The sequence below is a fragment of the Marmota flaviventris genome, chromosome X (genome assembly GCF_047511675.1).
Source record: "Marmota flaviventris isolate mMarFla1 chromosome X, mMarFla1.hap1, whole genome shotgun sequence".
In the NCBI taxonomy this organism is placed as follows: Eukaryota; Metazoa; Chordata; class Mammalia; order Rodentia; family Sciuridae; genus Marmota; species Marmota flaviventris.
Window position 1 is genome coordinate 110,799,010 of NC_092518.1, and position 13,404 is coordinate 110,812,413.

The 13,404-nt window shown below is 37.8% G+C and overlaps 1 pseudogene; it reads left to right on the forward strand.

The window, feature by feature from the left end:
• The first annotated feature begins 9,270 nt into the window (after window positions 1-9,270).
• Window positions 9,271-12,537, forward strand: LOC114096530 (ubiquitin carboxyl-terminal hydrolase 10 pseudogene; annotated as a pseudogene).
• Window positions 12,538-13,404: the final 867 nt, after the last annotated feature.

The window sequence follows — 13,404 nt, forward strand, 5'->3', positions numbered from 1 at the left end:
GGGAAAATATGGCCTATATGTCTATTTTGTTTTGTTTGTTTAGTTTCATCAGCTTGATTTGCTTTTTCTTTTTCCTTTTTTAAAAATATTCTCACCTATATAAGTTTTAATGATAATATAGTGAATTCCCTTCACCACGATTAACCAAATGTTAACATTTTATCTCCCTGGCTCATTGGTCTACACTTGCTATCAAACATTCTCTTTCTCTGTCCCTGTCTTTCTCTTGTAAGTTGGTGACAACAATGAATACTTAAGTAAAAATACTATAGTGTATATTTCCCAAGAATAATACAAAGCCACATAAAATTATTAAATGCAGATAATTTAATTCAACATGCTATTATCATTTAATATAAACATAAATTCAAATATTGCAAATATTTTCATTTATAAAATTTTTATAATCAAATATAAATCTAAAATCATTTAGTTGCCATGGCTTTTTGGCATATTTTAAATGAGAATATTTCTCAATTTCTGAGGAAGCTTACATTTACATTTTAAAGAGTTCAGATAAGTTATCATATTTTAATGGATTTAAATCTCTAGTTACAACATAGAAAGTATAGTTTGTCACAATATTTATGATGTATACAGAACCACCATTATAATTTATATGAATGGTATCACATGAATGAAGCTATGATATTTCCACTTCCAAATAAACTTTCTGGCCAATGGAAGCATTTAAGTTTGGGATCCAGTTCTGGAACGATTCTTGGATGGAGTAAAAATATTTGGAGAAATATATAAGGATATTCAAGGTGGTTAAGAGTCTTGTTAGTATATGTTTGTTGGTATATATCAATATATGAACATAGAATAAGCATGGTATACTTAGCAGAATGAACCAAATGTGTAGATCAGTTCAAAGGAGTAAGTGGCTTGCAGTTATGATTTGGAAATAGTATTTCATTATTTTGTACTTTAATATCAGCATCTTTGCTTTTACTCTTGAAGACACCGCAGAAAGAGTATTACTGCTAAGTGAACCAATCAATTCAAAGACAAAATATAATAGTAAGCAGCAAGCTATCAACTGACTTCTACTTCTGACTATGTTGTAGTAATGAGGATCAGACTTAATTTACCAACATAAATAATAGAAAAATACATATGAAATAGCTGTTTATATACATTGTACCACCAACATCAGTCTGTGATTCCTAGAGAAGAAAACAAATATAGTACCCCTACAAGAGCTACAGCTTTCAACCTGGAGACAGTCTCAACAGTACAATAACCTGAGTTGGAGAAATAGATCTTGGAGTTCAGAGATTTGAAGATACTGGAATATATAAAGCAGAATTCTGGATAAGAGTGAGCTATGCAGAAAAATTTTCCAGAAGTCTGAAGAGGTATCATTTGTCAATACATAAAGAAAAACTCTACAAAGCTGGACAATAAATGTTCAGAAAAAGCCAAGCTAGATAATGGCCATAGCTCATGTAAGTGAGGAAAATTTGAGTTCCAATCAGCATAGCAGATAGACCTGGGTGATCATAAAGTTGTTTAATAAAGGTAGTACAGCTGAACTATTTCTGAAATAAAGGCTAACTTCTTTAGTGTGAAGCAAGATCACTTTGCATGAGTGCAACAACATAGAACAATCACACAATGGGTTAAGCAAAGCAATTTTATTACTCACAGGTAGCATGGGAAAATAGAAATCTAAGACTCAAGTTCATTCAGTCCCCCAAGACTCAGAAAAGCTGCCTAAGGCAGATGGAATCTCACCTTTTCATATCTCATGGCACAGTGTAGCTGATCCACACTGAAAGCACTCTGTTCAGGGTTTGATACACCAGGAGAGCTTGGGACACAAGGCCAAAGTGTTACAAGACACAGTGTACTAGAAGGGATAGAAACAGAACCCAGGATGTTCTGCACAATTTCTCCTTATATCAGAATGTTGCATTCTCACAAAAGGGTACAGTTATTCCTGTTTGAAGAGTTTGTTGTTGAATCTATCTCTTTCTGAAAGTTCTTTATTCATGATTTGAAGTTTAATTACAGATTTAATTTTCTTGAAGTTTGTAAAGACTAGTAATATTCTACTTATTCTTGTGCTAAATTTAATGTTTAGCACATTATCGAATGTGTTCATTTAAATATTAATTTATCATGGCAAATTTTAGGTAATGTTTTTCATCATATCCTTGTATAAATATTCATTGTTATATAATAAATTACAGCAAAAGTTAGCATTTTCTTTAAACAAAAAATTTACTATCTCAAAAAGATTCTGAGCATCACATATAAAAAAATTAATTCGAATCTTTCTCAAATATTCTTCCAAAATATTGATATGGGGGAAACGTCCAAACTTATTTTTTGAGGCAAATTTTACCTTGAAAAAACCAGATAAGGACATTCAAAGAAAAAAAATAGGCTAATAATCAACATAGATGCAAAAATCTCAACAAAGGATCATCAAACTGAATTCAACAGTATATTTAAATGATTATATATAACATGTTCAAGTGATATTTATATAGGAAATACCAGTATAGCTTAATTTATGCAAATCAATAAATATGAAATACCACATTAACAGAATGAAGGATAAAAATCACAGAATCTTCTCAACAGATAGAGAATATTCACTTGAAAAAAATTGGCACCAATTATGATTAAAAATCTTAACATTTAGGTATAGAAGAAATATACCTAAGAATAGAAAAGGCCATATATGACCAGTCAGTAGACAACATCATATTCAAAAGTGAAAAATTGTAGTCTTTCCCTCTAAAATCAGGAAAAAAAAAATATCCTCTCCCATAGGTTGCATACAACATAGCACTGGAAGTTCTAGTCAGAGCTATAGGCAAAAAAAAATAAGTGGAAGACACCCAAATTTTAAAGAAGAAAAATAATAAATACTTTGAAATAAACATAACCAAATAAAGAAATAACCATACACTAAAAACTATAAACACTGTTGACGAAAATTCAAGAAGAAACAGTACAAAAATCAATCTGCAAATTAAGTTCAATCTGTATCAAAATTCCAATGGCATTTTTTCAAAAAAAAGGAATCTTAAATTTCCAATGGAACTACAAAAGGCCCTGAATAATTAAAGCAACATAAAGAATAAAGATTAAAACTAAAGAAATCACATTTCTTTTTAAAAATTATATCACAAAACTATATAAATTAAAAGAGTATGGAATGGCCATAAAAACAAAGATAGAAAAATGAAACAGAATGGGGCAGCAGAAATAAACTCACGTATATATGGTCAAATAATCTTTGACAAAGGCGCTAAGAATATACAATGAAAAAGTATGGTTTTATCAATTATCAATAATGATGTGGGAAAACTGGATACTCATATGTAAAAGAATGAAATTGGACTCTTATCTTATACCATGTGTTAGTCAGATTTTTGTCATTGTGAATAAATACCAGAGATAATCAAATTAAAATGAGGAATGATTTATTTTGGTTCACTTTCAAAGATTTAAGTCTATCATCACTTGGCTGGGTTGTTTTGGGATCTGTGGTGTGGCAGAACATCATGTTGGGGAGCATGTGGTGGAGCAAAACATCTAAATTCATGGAAACTTGGAAGGAGAGAGAGAGAGAGAGAGAGAGAGAGAGAGAGAGAGAGAGAGAGAGAGAGAGAGAAATGGCCAGGGTCTGATTATCTCTTTCAAGGTTTCAAGGGCATGCCCCCGATGACCTTCCTTCTTCCATTATGCGCAACCTCCTAAAATTTCCATCACTTCCAAATAGTGCCACAGGCTGGTAACCAAACCTTCAATATTTGGCGTTTAGAGGACATTCAAGATCCAAACTATAATGCACCATATACAGAAATCTATTCAAAGTGGATTGAAGATTTAATTTTAAGTCTTAATTTCAAGTAAGATCCAAGACCAGAAAACTTGTAGAGGAAAACATAGGGGAGAAGCTATTTGACATGGATCTTGGCGATGATTATTTAGATGTGAAACCCAAACCAAAAGTAACAAAAGCAAAAATAAATAAATAGTACTAAATCAAATTTAAAAGTTTCTGGATAGCAAAGGAAACAACCAACAACATGGAAATGCAACATACAGAACTATGCATTTATCTAATAAGTCAATTCTCAAAATATATAAAATCTCATATAACTAAGTAGCAAAAATAAAAACAACAAAATAACTGGGCAAAAGGCCTGAATAAACATCTTCCCAAAGAAGGCATACAACTGTCCAAAAGGTACATCAAAAAGTGCTCAATATCTCTAATCATCAGGGAAAGGCAAATCAAAACTGTAAGGAAATATCACCTTAAACCTGTTAAGATGGTTATTATTAAAAATCAAAAGATAACTAGAGTTGATGGGAATGTGGAAAAAAAGGAATATTTGTACACAGTTGGATAAAATGAAAACTGGTACAGTTTTTATGAAAAACAATATGGATCTTCAAAACAATTTTTAAAACCTACCATGTGATACGGCAAATCTATTTCTGGCTATATATAAAAAAAATGAAATCCTTATGTGTCATTCAGCTTGGCATCACTGTGAGCAATATATGAATAACAATTTAGAGGATGAAGTGTTTATTTTTGGTCATACCTTCAGAGGTTTAGTCCATGGTTGGCCACCGCCATATCTCTGGGCCCAACACTAAGTAGAATGTAGCAGCTGAAAGCAGCTCAGTTCATGATAGACAGGAAGCAGAGAGAATTTGAATTCAAGGAGCCAAGAATAATATAATTCCCAATGGCATGCCCTCAGTGACCCACTTCTTATGGGCATGCCTTGCCTGCTTAAAGTTACCAAACATTAATCCAATTTATTAATGCATCAAATGGACTAGCTTGCAGGGCATGGTGGCACACATCTGTAATCCCAGCAGCTCAGAACATTCAGACAGGAGGATCACTAAGTTCAAAGCCAGCCTTAGCAACCGTGAGGTGCTAAGCATCTCAGAGACCCTGTCTCTAAATAAAATACAAAACAGGGCTGGGGATGTGGCTCAGTGGTCAAGTGCCCCTGAGTTCAAACGCCTATACCCACCCCTCAAAAAAGGACTATTTCACTGATTGATCAGGTTGGAGTTTGCATAATCCAATCACTTTATTTCTGAACACTCCTGATTATTTCACACATGAGCTTTTGAGGACACAGAATATCCAAATTACAACATTCTTCCCCGAGCCCCCTAAAGCTCAAACTCATCTCACAATGCATGATACATTGAGTTCATTTCCAAGAGTCCCCAGAGTCTTAATAGTTACATAATTATCCTAAAGTCCAAGTCTAAAATCCTATCTGAGACTCAAGGCAAATTTGGCTGAGCTAAATATATCCAATATATAATGGCACAGAGTAAACATTTCCATTCCAGAAAGGAAAACAGTGGCATATAAGGAAGGGATGAGACCAAAGCAAGATCAAGAGTTAGCTGTCAAACAAGTCCTATATCTCCATATTCAATATCTGGGGCACATGACATCATGATATAATCTCCAAAGATCCTGTGTATTTCTACCCCTATGGCCTTGTTGATTGCAGCCTACACAGTCTCTCTCTTTGCTTGTTTCTGCTTGATTTCTACAGTTTTCCTGGCAGGAGGGCAGATGTTCCACATTTCTGGCTACTATTAATCTTGGGGACCTACACAACAGTTTTGGCTTCCTTCTCCCCTTCATGTATCACCTTAGCAGGGGCTGCCTGCAGGGTTTCTGACCTGGGTGTACTTTGCCTGGCCTCCACAGCCTTTAAAACCTCAGTGTAGGCCTCTATGACATCCTGACCCCAGTATTCAGCATTCCTAAAAAACCAGCACAATGTGGGCAACACCAAATTTGCCACCATCTCCAGCAGCAGATCCTCCTGGAATCACAGCTGTGAGTGCTTGGGTGACTGAGTATGGTGAAACAACTTCCTAGCCACCCTATCTAAGCCAGATGTCTCCAAGATCTCTTCTCAAAGTAATTTTTACTTTTAGACCCTTGAGTCAGAGATGGATATGGTCTTGCCAATTCCTGAGATGCCCTCAAGCCATCTTTTCTATTGTCTCTGTCCTATTGTCTAAAGTGCTTTACCAGTTATATTTTCCTTGGTCCCAGTTTGACATGCAGTTTTCTGGCCAAACTACAAGTTTTTCAAATCTTTTCACTGTGTTTTCTGCTTCTGATTATCATAGTAAACTTGGATAAAAGCTGTCTGCAAGGCTGGGGATGTGGCTCAAGCGTTAACGCACTTGCCTGGCATGCAGAGGGTGCTGGGTTCGATCCTCAGCACCACATAAAATAAAATAAAGATGTTGTGTCCATCGAAAACTGAAAAACAAATATTAAAAAAATTATTTCTCTCTTTCTCTCTCTCTCTTCTCTCTCTCTCTCTCTCTCTCTCTCTCTCTCTCTCTCTCTCTCTTTAAAAGCTGTCTGCAATATCCATGCCACCTCCTGAATGTTATGCAACCTTGAAATTTCTTCCATCAGGTTAATTAGTCCATCATCTTTAAATTCAGCCTCATAGAAAAATCTCAGGACACAGGCAAAATATAGACAACTTCTTTGATCAGGTTAATCACAGCCATACCACCCTTACCAATACCAATTTCTGTGTTACTCAACTTTGCATTATGGTGAACAATATACCCAACAAAAACAATTTAGGGGGCTGGGATTATAGCTCAGTGGTAGAGCACTTGCCTAGCATATGTGAGGTACTGGGTTCAATTCTTAGCACTACATGTAAATACATAAAATAAAGGTATTGTGTCCATCTCCAACTAAAAATATTTTTTAAAAAACAACAGAGAAGATGAACAGTTTATTTTGGCTCATGGTTTCAGTGGTTTAGTCTATAGTGGGTCAATTCTATAGCTCTGGGCCCTAGGTGTGATAGAACATCATGGTAGAAAGGGCATGGTAAAGGAAAGCAGTTCCTTTCCTAATAGCCAGGGAGCAGAGAAAGCTTGGGTACAAGGTGTCAGGGATAATATAATCCCCAAGGGCACACCCCTAGTGACCTACTTCTACCAGCCACACCCTACATACCTATAGTTACTATCCATTAAGACATTCAATTTGTTAATAGAGCAAATAAATTAGCCAACTGATTAAACTATAGCTCTCCTAATCTAACCACTTATATCTAGGCATTCCTGCATTATCTTACATATGAGTTTTAGGTAACATCATCACCATATCTTGATGATGTATCCATACTACCATGGTTATTACAGTATCATTCACAACAGCCAAGATATAGAGACTGCCCAAATATCTCATAATGTAGGAATAAATAAATTAATGTGTGTATATAATGGAATAGATTTTCAGCCTTAAAAATAAGAATATTCTTACACTTACAATGATATGGATGGATCTGGGGGGAGGCATTATACAGAATGAAATAAGCCAGGAAGAGAAAGACAAATATTGTGATATATTGCTTATATGTGAAATCTAAAAAAGTCAAATTCATAAAAAAAGTAGAATGGTAATTAATAGAAGTTGGAGTAGAAGGAATGGGGACATGTTTGTCAAAGGGTACAAAGCTTAAGTTATTAGATAAATAAGTTCTGAATATCTAATATACAACATGATGACTATAATTAATAATCTATACTTGGAATTTTTTAAGAGATTAGATTTAAATAGTCTTGCCATTTAAAAGGATAACTATGGGAGGCAGTAGAAATGTTAATTAGTTTGATTGTGGTAATACTTTTACAATGCATATCAATTCATCACATATATATTTATAAAATATAAATAATATTCATATTTCAAACATATATCAATAAGCTAGGGGATAAAGAAAGAGGGTGGAAAAAATAAAGGTAAACATTCAAAGAAGTCGAAAAAGAAAACATATAGATGAGAGCCATTGGAAAGGAAATAACCAGAAATCTGAGTGCTACATAAAGCAAACACAAAATGAACTGTAAAAACTACAAATGAACTCACAATAAAAACTGTCCACATTTTGTGAAAAACTTGTTACAAATAATTAGAGGAAATCTGTTCACCTCCTGGCAGCTGGGAAACAAAAAGTGAAAGAAGGGGTTTAGGGTATAATATCCCTTTCAAGGGCATGTCCCCAATGACTTAACTTCCTTCCACTGGGCCCCACTTCCTGAAGTTTCCATCACCACCACATACTGCCATAGGATGACAAAATTGTTACTGTTATTTCGCACTAAGTGCTAAAACTCTTTCACTTCCAACTCCTCCAGTTCTGCCAAACAACATAAATTCAATACTTCCTGCTTACATTTCAACCTATGGTAACACTTTAAACTGACCAGGCCTTGAGATAACAAATTAAGAAAACCCATCAGGCAATGGAGAGATAGACATAAATAACTGTGACAGTCTGATCTCACAATATATTCTTAGGTCATGTAGGATACAAAACAATTCACACGCACACACAAAAAAAAATATCTATCTCTTGAAACCAGTGGTTAGAAAATATGACCACAAAACATTATAGCAGTAAAGTAACCTCCAGAAGATCTTCAATCGGTAAAAGGAAAGGAGAAATGAGTGAGTTCTAATTTTTGCCTTTCATTTGAGTTCATTTCCACTATATCATTTTGTATTGAGATTTACTTAAGAATCTAAAGGCCCAAACTGTGAACACAGATTAAAACAGATGTAAACATTGGCTTTATAAAGGTGACTTCTTTCCTTCACAAAATAATTACATCGGAAGGTTCTTTAAATTGTCCTTTAAGTTTGGGTTAATTTATCTATCAATAACTCCTTTGCAGATAGTCTGAGAGCTAAAAATTTACCAATAGTTCTCTGAAAACCAATTCAAAATAAGGATGAATAATTGCACAAATAACAATGAAAATCAGTAAAAAATACAAATTCGATTTTCCCAAGTATAGTTGCAAACATCCATTCAAAAAATCAGGATTGAAAGAATGAAGGCAACTGCTATATGACTAATCAGAAAGGGAGAATGAATAATAGGAAACAGAGAAGAAAACAGAATAATCCCAAGACAAATTTTAAAGGGACTTTAAAAGTTACTGCAGTCATCTACCAGCACTACATTTTCTCATACTTGGGACTTGTATATTTGTAATTGTACATAATCAGTACTGTAGATATCCTTATTAGGTAGCTGAATTTCAACAGTGCATGGGAAAATGATTCAGAAGAACTAAGTAAAACCATTAAATATAATTGATCTTCACTAATGTTATTAGACATTTCATAAATGCCACTTCAATGACTCCTGACCTCACAAGTCTCCAGGAGCTTTGGCAATAGCGAAGCTAAATGATCTATCCCACATGGAAGCTGACCTATTCCATATAAGAAAATCTACAGGTGCGGCGAGAAGATGGCGGCGGCGGGGGACGCGGCGTGAGGCGCCGGAGCAGCGCCGAGTCCAATTGAAACAGGCCGCCGTGGCCCTTCGCAACCCACAGTATATTTTTGGAGATTTTAGTCCTGATGAATTCAATCAGTTCTTTGTGACTCCTCGCTCTTCAGTTGAGCTCCCTCCGTACAGCGGAACAGCTCTGTGTGGAACACAGGCTGCAGATGAACTGCCTGATGGACAAGAATATCAGAGAATTGAGTTTGGTGTTAATGAAGTAATTGAACCCAATGACACTTTGCCGAGAACCCCCAGCTACAGTATTTCAAGCACATTGAATCCTCAGGCCCCTGAATTTATCCTTGGTTGTACAACTTCCAGAAAGACCCCCGATGGCATTGATAAAGAGGTGAACTACAGCACTGTTGACTGCCAGTGCCCAGTCTCTGCCCTCACTTTGCATAGCAGTTCTAATGTGGAGGCAGACGTTTTGGAAAATGATGGTGTCTCTGGTGGTCTTGGACAAAGAGAGCGTAAAAAGAAGAAAAAACGGCCTCCTGGGTATTACAGTTACTTGAAAGATGGGGGCGAGGAGAGTGTTTCCACAGCAGCCCTGGTCAACGGCCACGCCGCTTCAGCAGGCCCCACCAGCGTGGGTGCTGAGGACACAGGGTTTCTGGGTGATGTGCTCCCACCTGTTACACCGAGGACTTGTGGCAGCCCTCAGAACTCCGTGGACTTCATCAGTGATACTCTGCCTGATGGTCCTTTCCCTGGAGCACTGGTCGGAGATGCCAGGACTGCGGGGCAGCCTAAGGGCTGCCATGGGACTTATTTTGAGCAGCCCTGCCTCCCTGCAGGTAGCCTGCTAAGGACAGCTGTGGCTCCGTCCTACTCTGGTACTGATACTACTGAAAACCTTGGAGTTGCAAATGGACAAATACTTGAATCCTCCAGTGAGGGCACAGCTGCCAACGGGATGGAGTTGCACACTGTGGAAAGCATAGACTTGGACCCAGGGAAGCCCGAGAGCGTGTCACCTCCTGCTGACAGCACGGTCTGTGCACCCGGCACCATTCCCATTAGCCAGCCTGCCAAGTCCTGGGCCAGCCTCTTCCACGATTCTAAGCCCTCTTCCTCCTCACCTGTGGCCTATGTGGAAACCAAGTGTTCTCTTCCTACCCCATCTCCCCTGGTCTCTGAAAAGCAGGTTGAAGTCAAAGAAGGGCTTGTTCCAGTTTCAGAGGATCCTGTAGCCATAAAGATTGCAGAGTTACTGGAGAATGTAACCCTGATACATAAACCAGTGTCATTGCAACCCCGTGGGCTGATCAATAAAGGAAACTGGTGCTACATTAATGCTACCCTGCAGGCGTTGGTCGCTTACCTTCCGATGTATCACCTGATGAAGTTCCTTCCTCTGTACTCAAAAGTGCAAAGGCCTTGTAAGTCAACGCCTATGATAGACAGCTTTGTTCGGCTGATGAATGAATTCACTAACATGCCAGTACCTCCAAAGCCCCGGCAAGCTCTTGGGGATAAAGTCGTGAGGGACATTTGCCCTGGAGCTGCCTTTGAGCCCACGTACATTTATAGACTCCTGACGGTGATCAAGTCGAGCCTGTCTGAAAAGGGTCGACAGGAAGATGCCGAGGAATACTTGGGCTTCATTCTGAATGGACTCCATGAGGAAATGCTGAGCCTCAAGAAGCTTCTCTCACCAAATGATGAAAAACTCACAGTCTCCAATGGGCCCAGAAGCCACTTGGCAGATGAGGAGGAGCAGGAGGAGCAAGGTGGAGGAAGCGAGGATGAATGGGAGCAAGTGGACCCCAGGAACAAGTCTTCTGTCATCCGCCAGGCGGATTTTGTTCAGACTCCAATCACTGGCATTTTTGGTGGACACATCAGGTCTGTGGTCTACCAGCAGAGTTCAAAATAATCTGCCACTCTGCAGCCATTCTTCACATTGCAGTTGGATATCCAGTCTGACAAGATACGCACAGTTCAGGATGCACTGGAAAGCTTGGTGGCCAGAGAGTCTGTCCAAGGTTATACCACAAAAACCAAACAAGAGGTTGAGATAAGTCGGAGAGTGACTCTGGAAAAGCTCCCTCCTGTCCTTGTCTTGCATCTGAAATGATTTGTTTATGAGAAGACTGGCTGGTGTCAGAAGTTGATCAAAAACATCGACTATCCTGTGGACCTGGAGATCAGCAAAGAACTGCTTTCTCCAGGAGTTAAAAATAAGAATTTTAAATGCCACAGAACCTATAGGCTCTTTGCAGTGGTCTATCATCATGGCAGCAGCGCGACAGGAGGCCATTACACTACGGACGTCTTCCAGGTTGGCCTGAATGGCTGGCTGCGCATCGACGACCAGACGGTCAAGGTGGTCACTCAGTACCAGGTGGTGAAACCAGCTGCTGAGCGCACAGCCTACCTCCTGTATTACCGCCGAGTGGACCTGCTGTGACCCTCTGTGCGCGTGTGTGTGCCTGATGCCCGCTTTTAGAACACCAGTCTCACTAACTTCCTGCCTCTCTTTAGTGGCTCTTTAGAGAGAAACTTTCTCCTTTTTGCGAAAATGGGCTCGAATGAAAAGGAGATGCCTTGGGGTTTGTGCGCAGTGTAGTTTTATGTTGACTTCTAACTTCCAAATCAAAATGATTTGGTTGAAACAGACTGTCGCTTAATTTAAGAATACACAAAAACCCATATTTCTGAAATAATGCTGATTCCTAAGAAAGGGAAACTTGCATTTGATTCCCAGTCTAATTGCTTAGTAGAATAAATTCTGCACCAGCAACCTTGTAAATTTGTGAAAAATGAATTTTATCTTTCCTTAAAAAATAAATTTTTTAATCCATTACACTTTCCTCCCCCACCCTTTAGTTTTTGATAAAAAATGAGCCAGTTATTGGAGAAGAAAATAGTTCTTACTTCAGAAGAAAAATAAACATAAAAAATAAGTTGCTGGTTCCTAACAGGAAAAGTACATTTTAATAATTGTGCGATGAGAAACTGCTTACGTACACATTGCGATCAACATTTGGAGTTAAGATGCTAGTCTGCATAGATGGGTGATTGTAACCTTATTGCCATTAAAAGATTCCAAATTGCATTCATGCTTCTGTGTACCCGTGATGAAGAAGGGCAAACACAAGGCTGCGTCCCGAGTCTGCTCTGTCGGCTCTGCTGTCGCTCCTCTGTACCGCCGTGTCCCCACTTGTACACAGTTTAGTGACACCTAGGAGTATAAAGTTTCGCCCATCAATAAAAATCACAAAGTTGGTTTAAAAGAAGAAAATCTACTACAACCTTGCCTCTTTTCTGTGGCTATTCTATTTTTGCGAATGTATGGGAAATCAGGGAGTTTCTTAAAGTCTATTTATGTACAATACTAAAGTGCAGGGGGGATTAAGGCCTCATTGGGCTTAAGTGTAACAATGGGAGTTAGGGGATAAAAAATTAATGTCTTTTATTTTCCTGTGTTAATACAGTAGGTAAAATGATTACTTTATGGGAGCTGTAACCTAATCAGTGGTTAATACATTTGATAGATTAATAATTTGAAAGGACTATTGTAGGGAGGGAGGAAGGGAGAGAAAGGTGAATTATTAGGGATTGAAATGGAGCAAAGTGTCATATACATTTATGAATGTATCAGAATGAAACTTACTATTATGTATAACCATATGCACTAATAAAATCATTATAAAATCAAAAAGTCTGCTCTACTTTGTGGCAATTGTAGGCAGGCAAGGTGTGTCTAGAGGAAGTAAATCACTGGGGGTTTATATTTGGGTCTATATTTTGTTCTTGGATGCTTCCTCTCTCTCCTTCCAGGCTTCCAGGAACTGAGCAATATTCTTCCACCTCATCCTTCTGCCATGTTGTTCTGCCCAACATTGGACTGGAGTATGGACTCAACTGACTATGGACTGCACCTCTGAAACCATGTGTTATGATTTAGATATTAGGTGTCCTATGAAAGCCCATGTGTGCAACAATGCAAAAAAGTTTATAGATGAAAATGATTGGGTAATGACAGGCTTAATACAATCAGTGAATTAATCCCAAAATAAGGATTAACTGAGTTCTA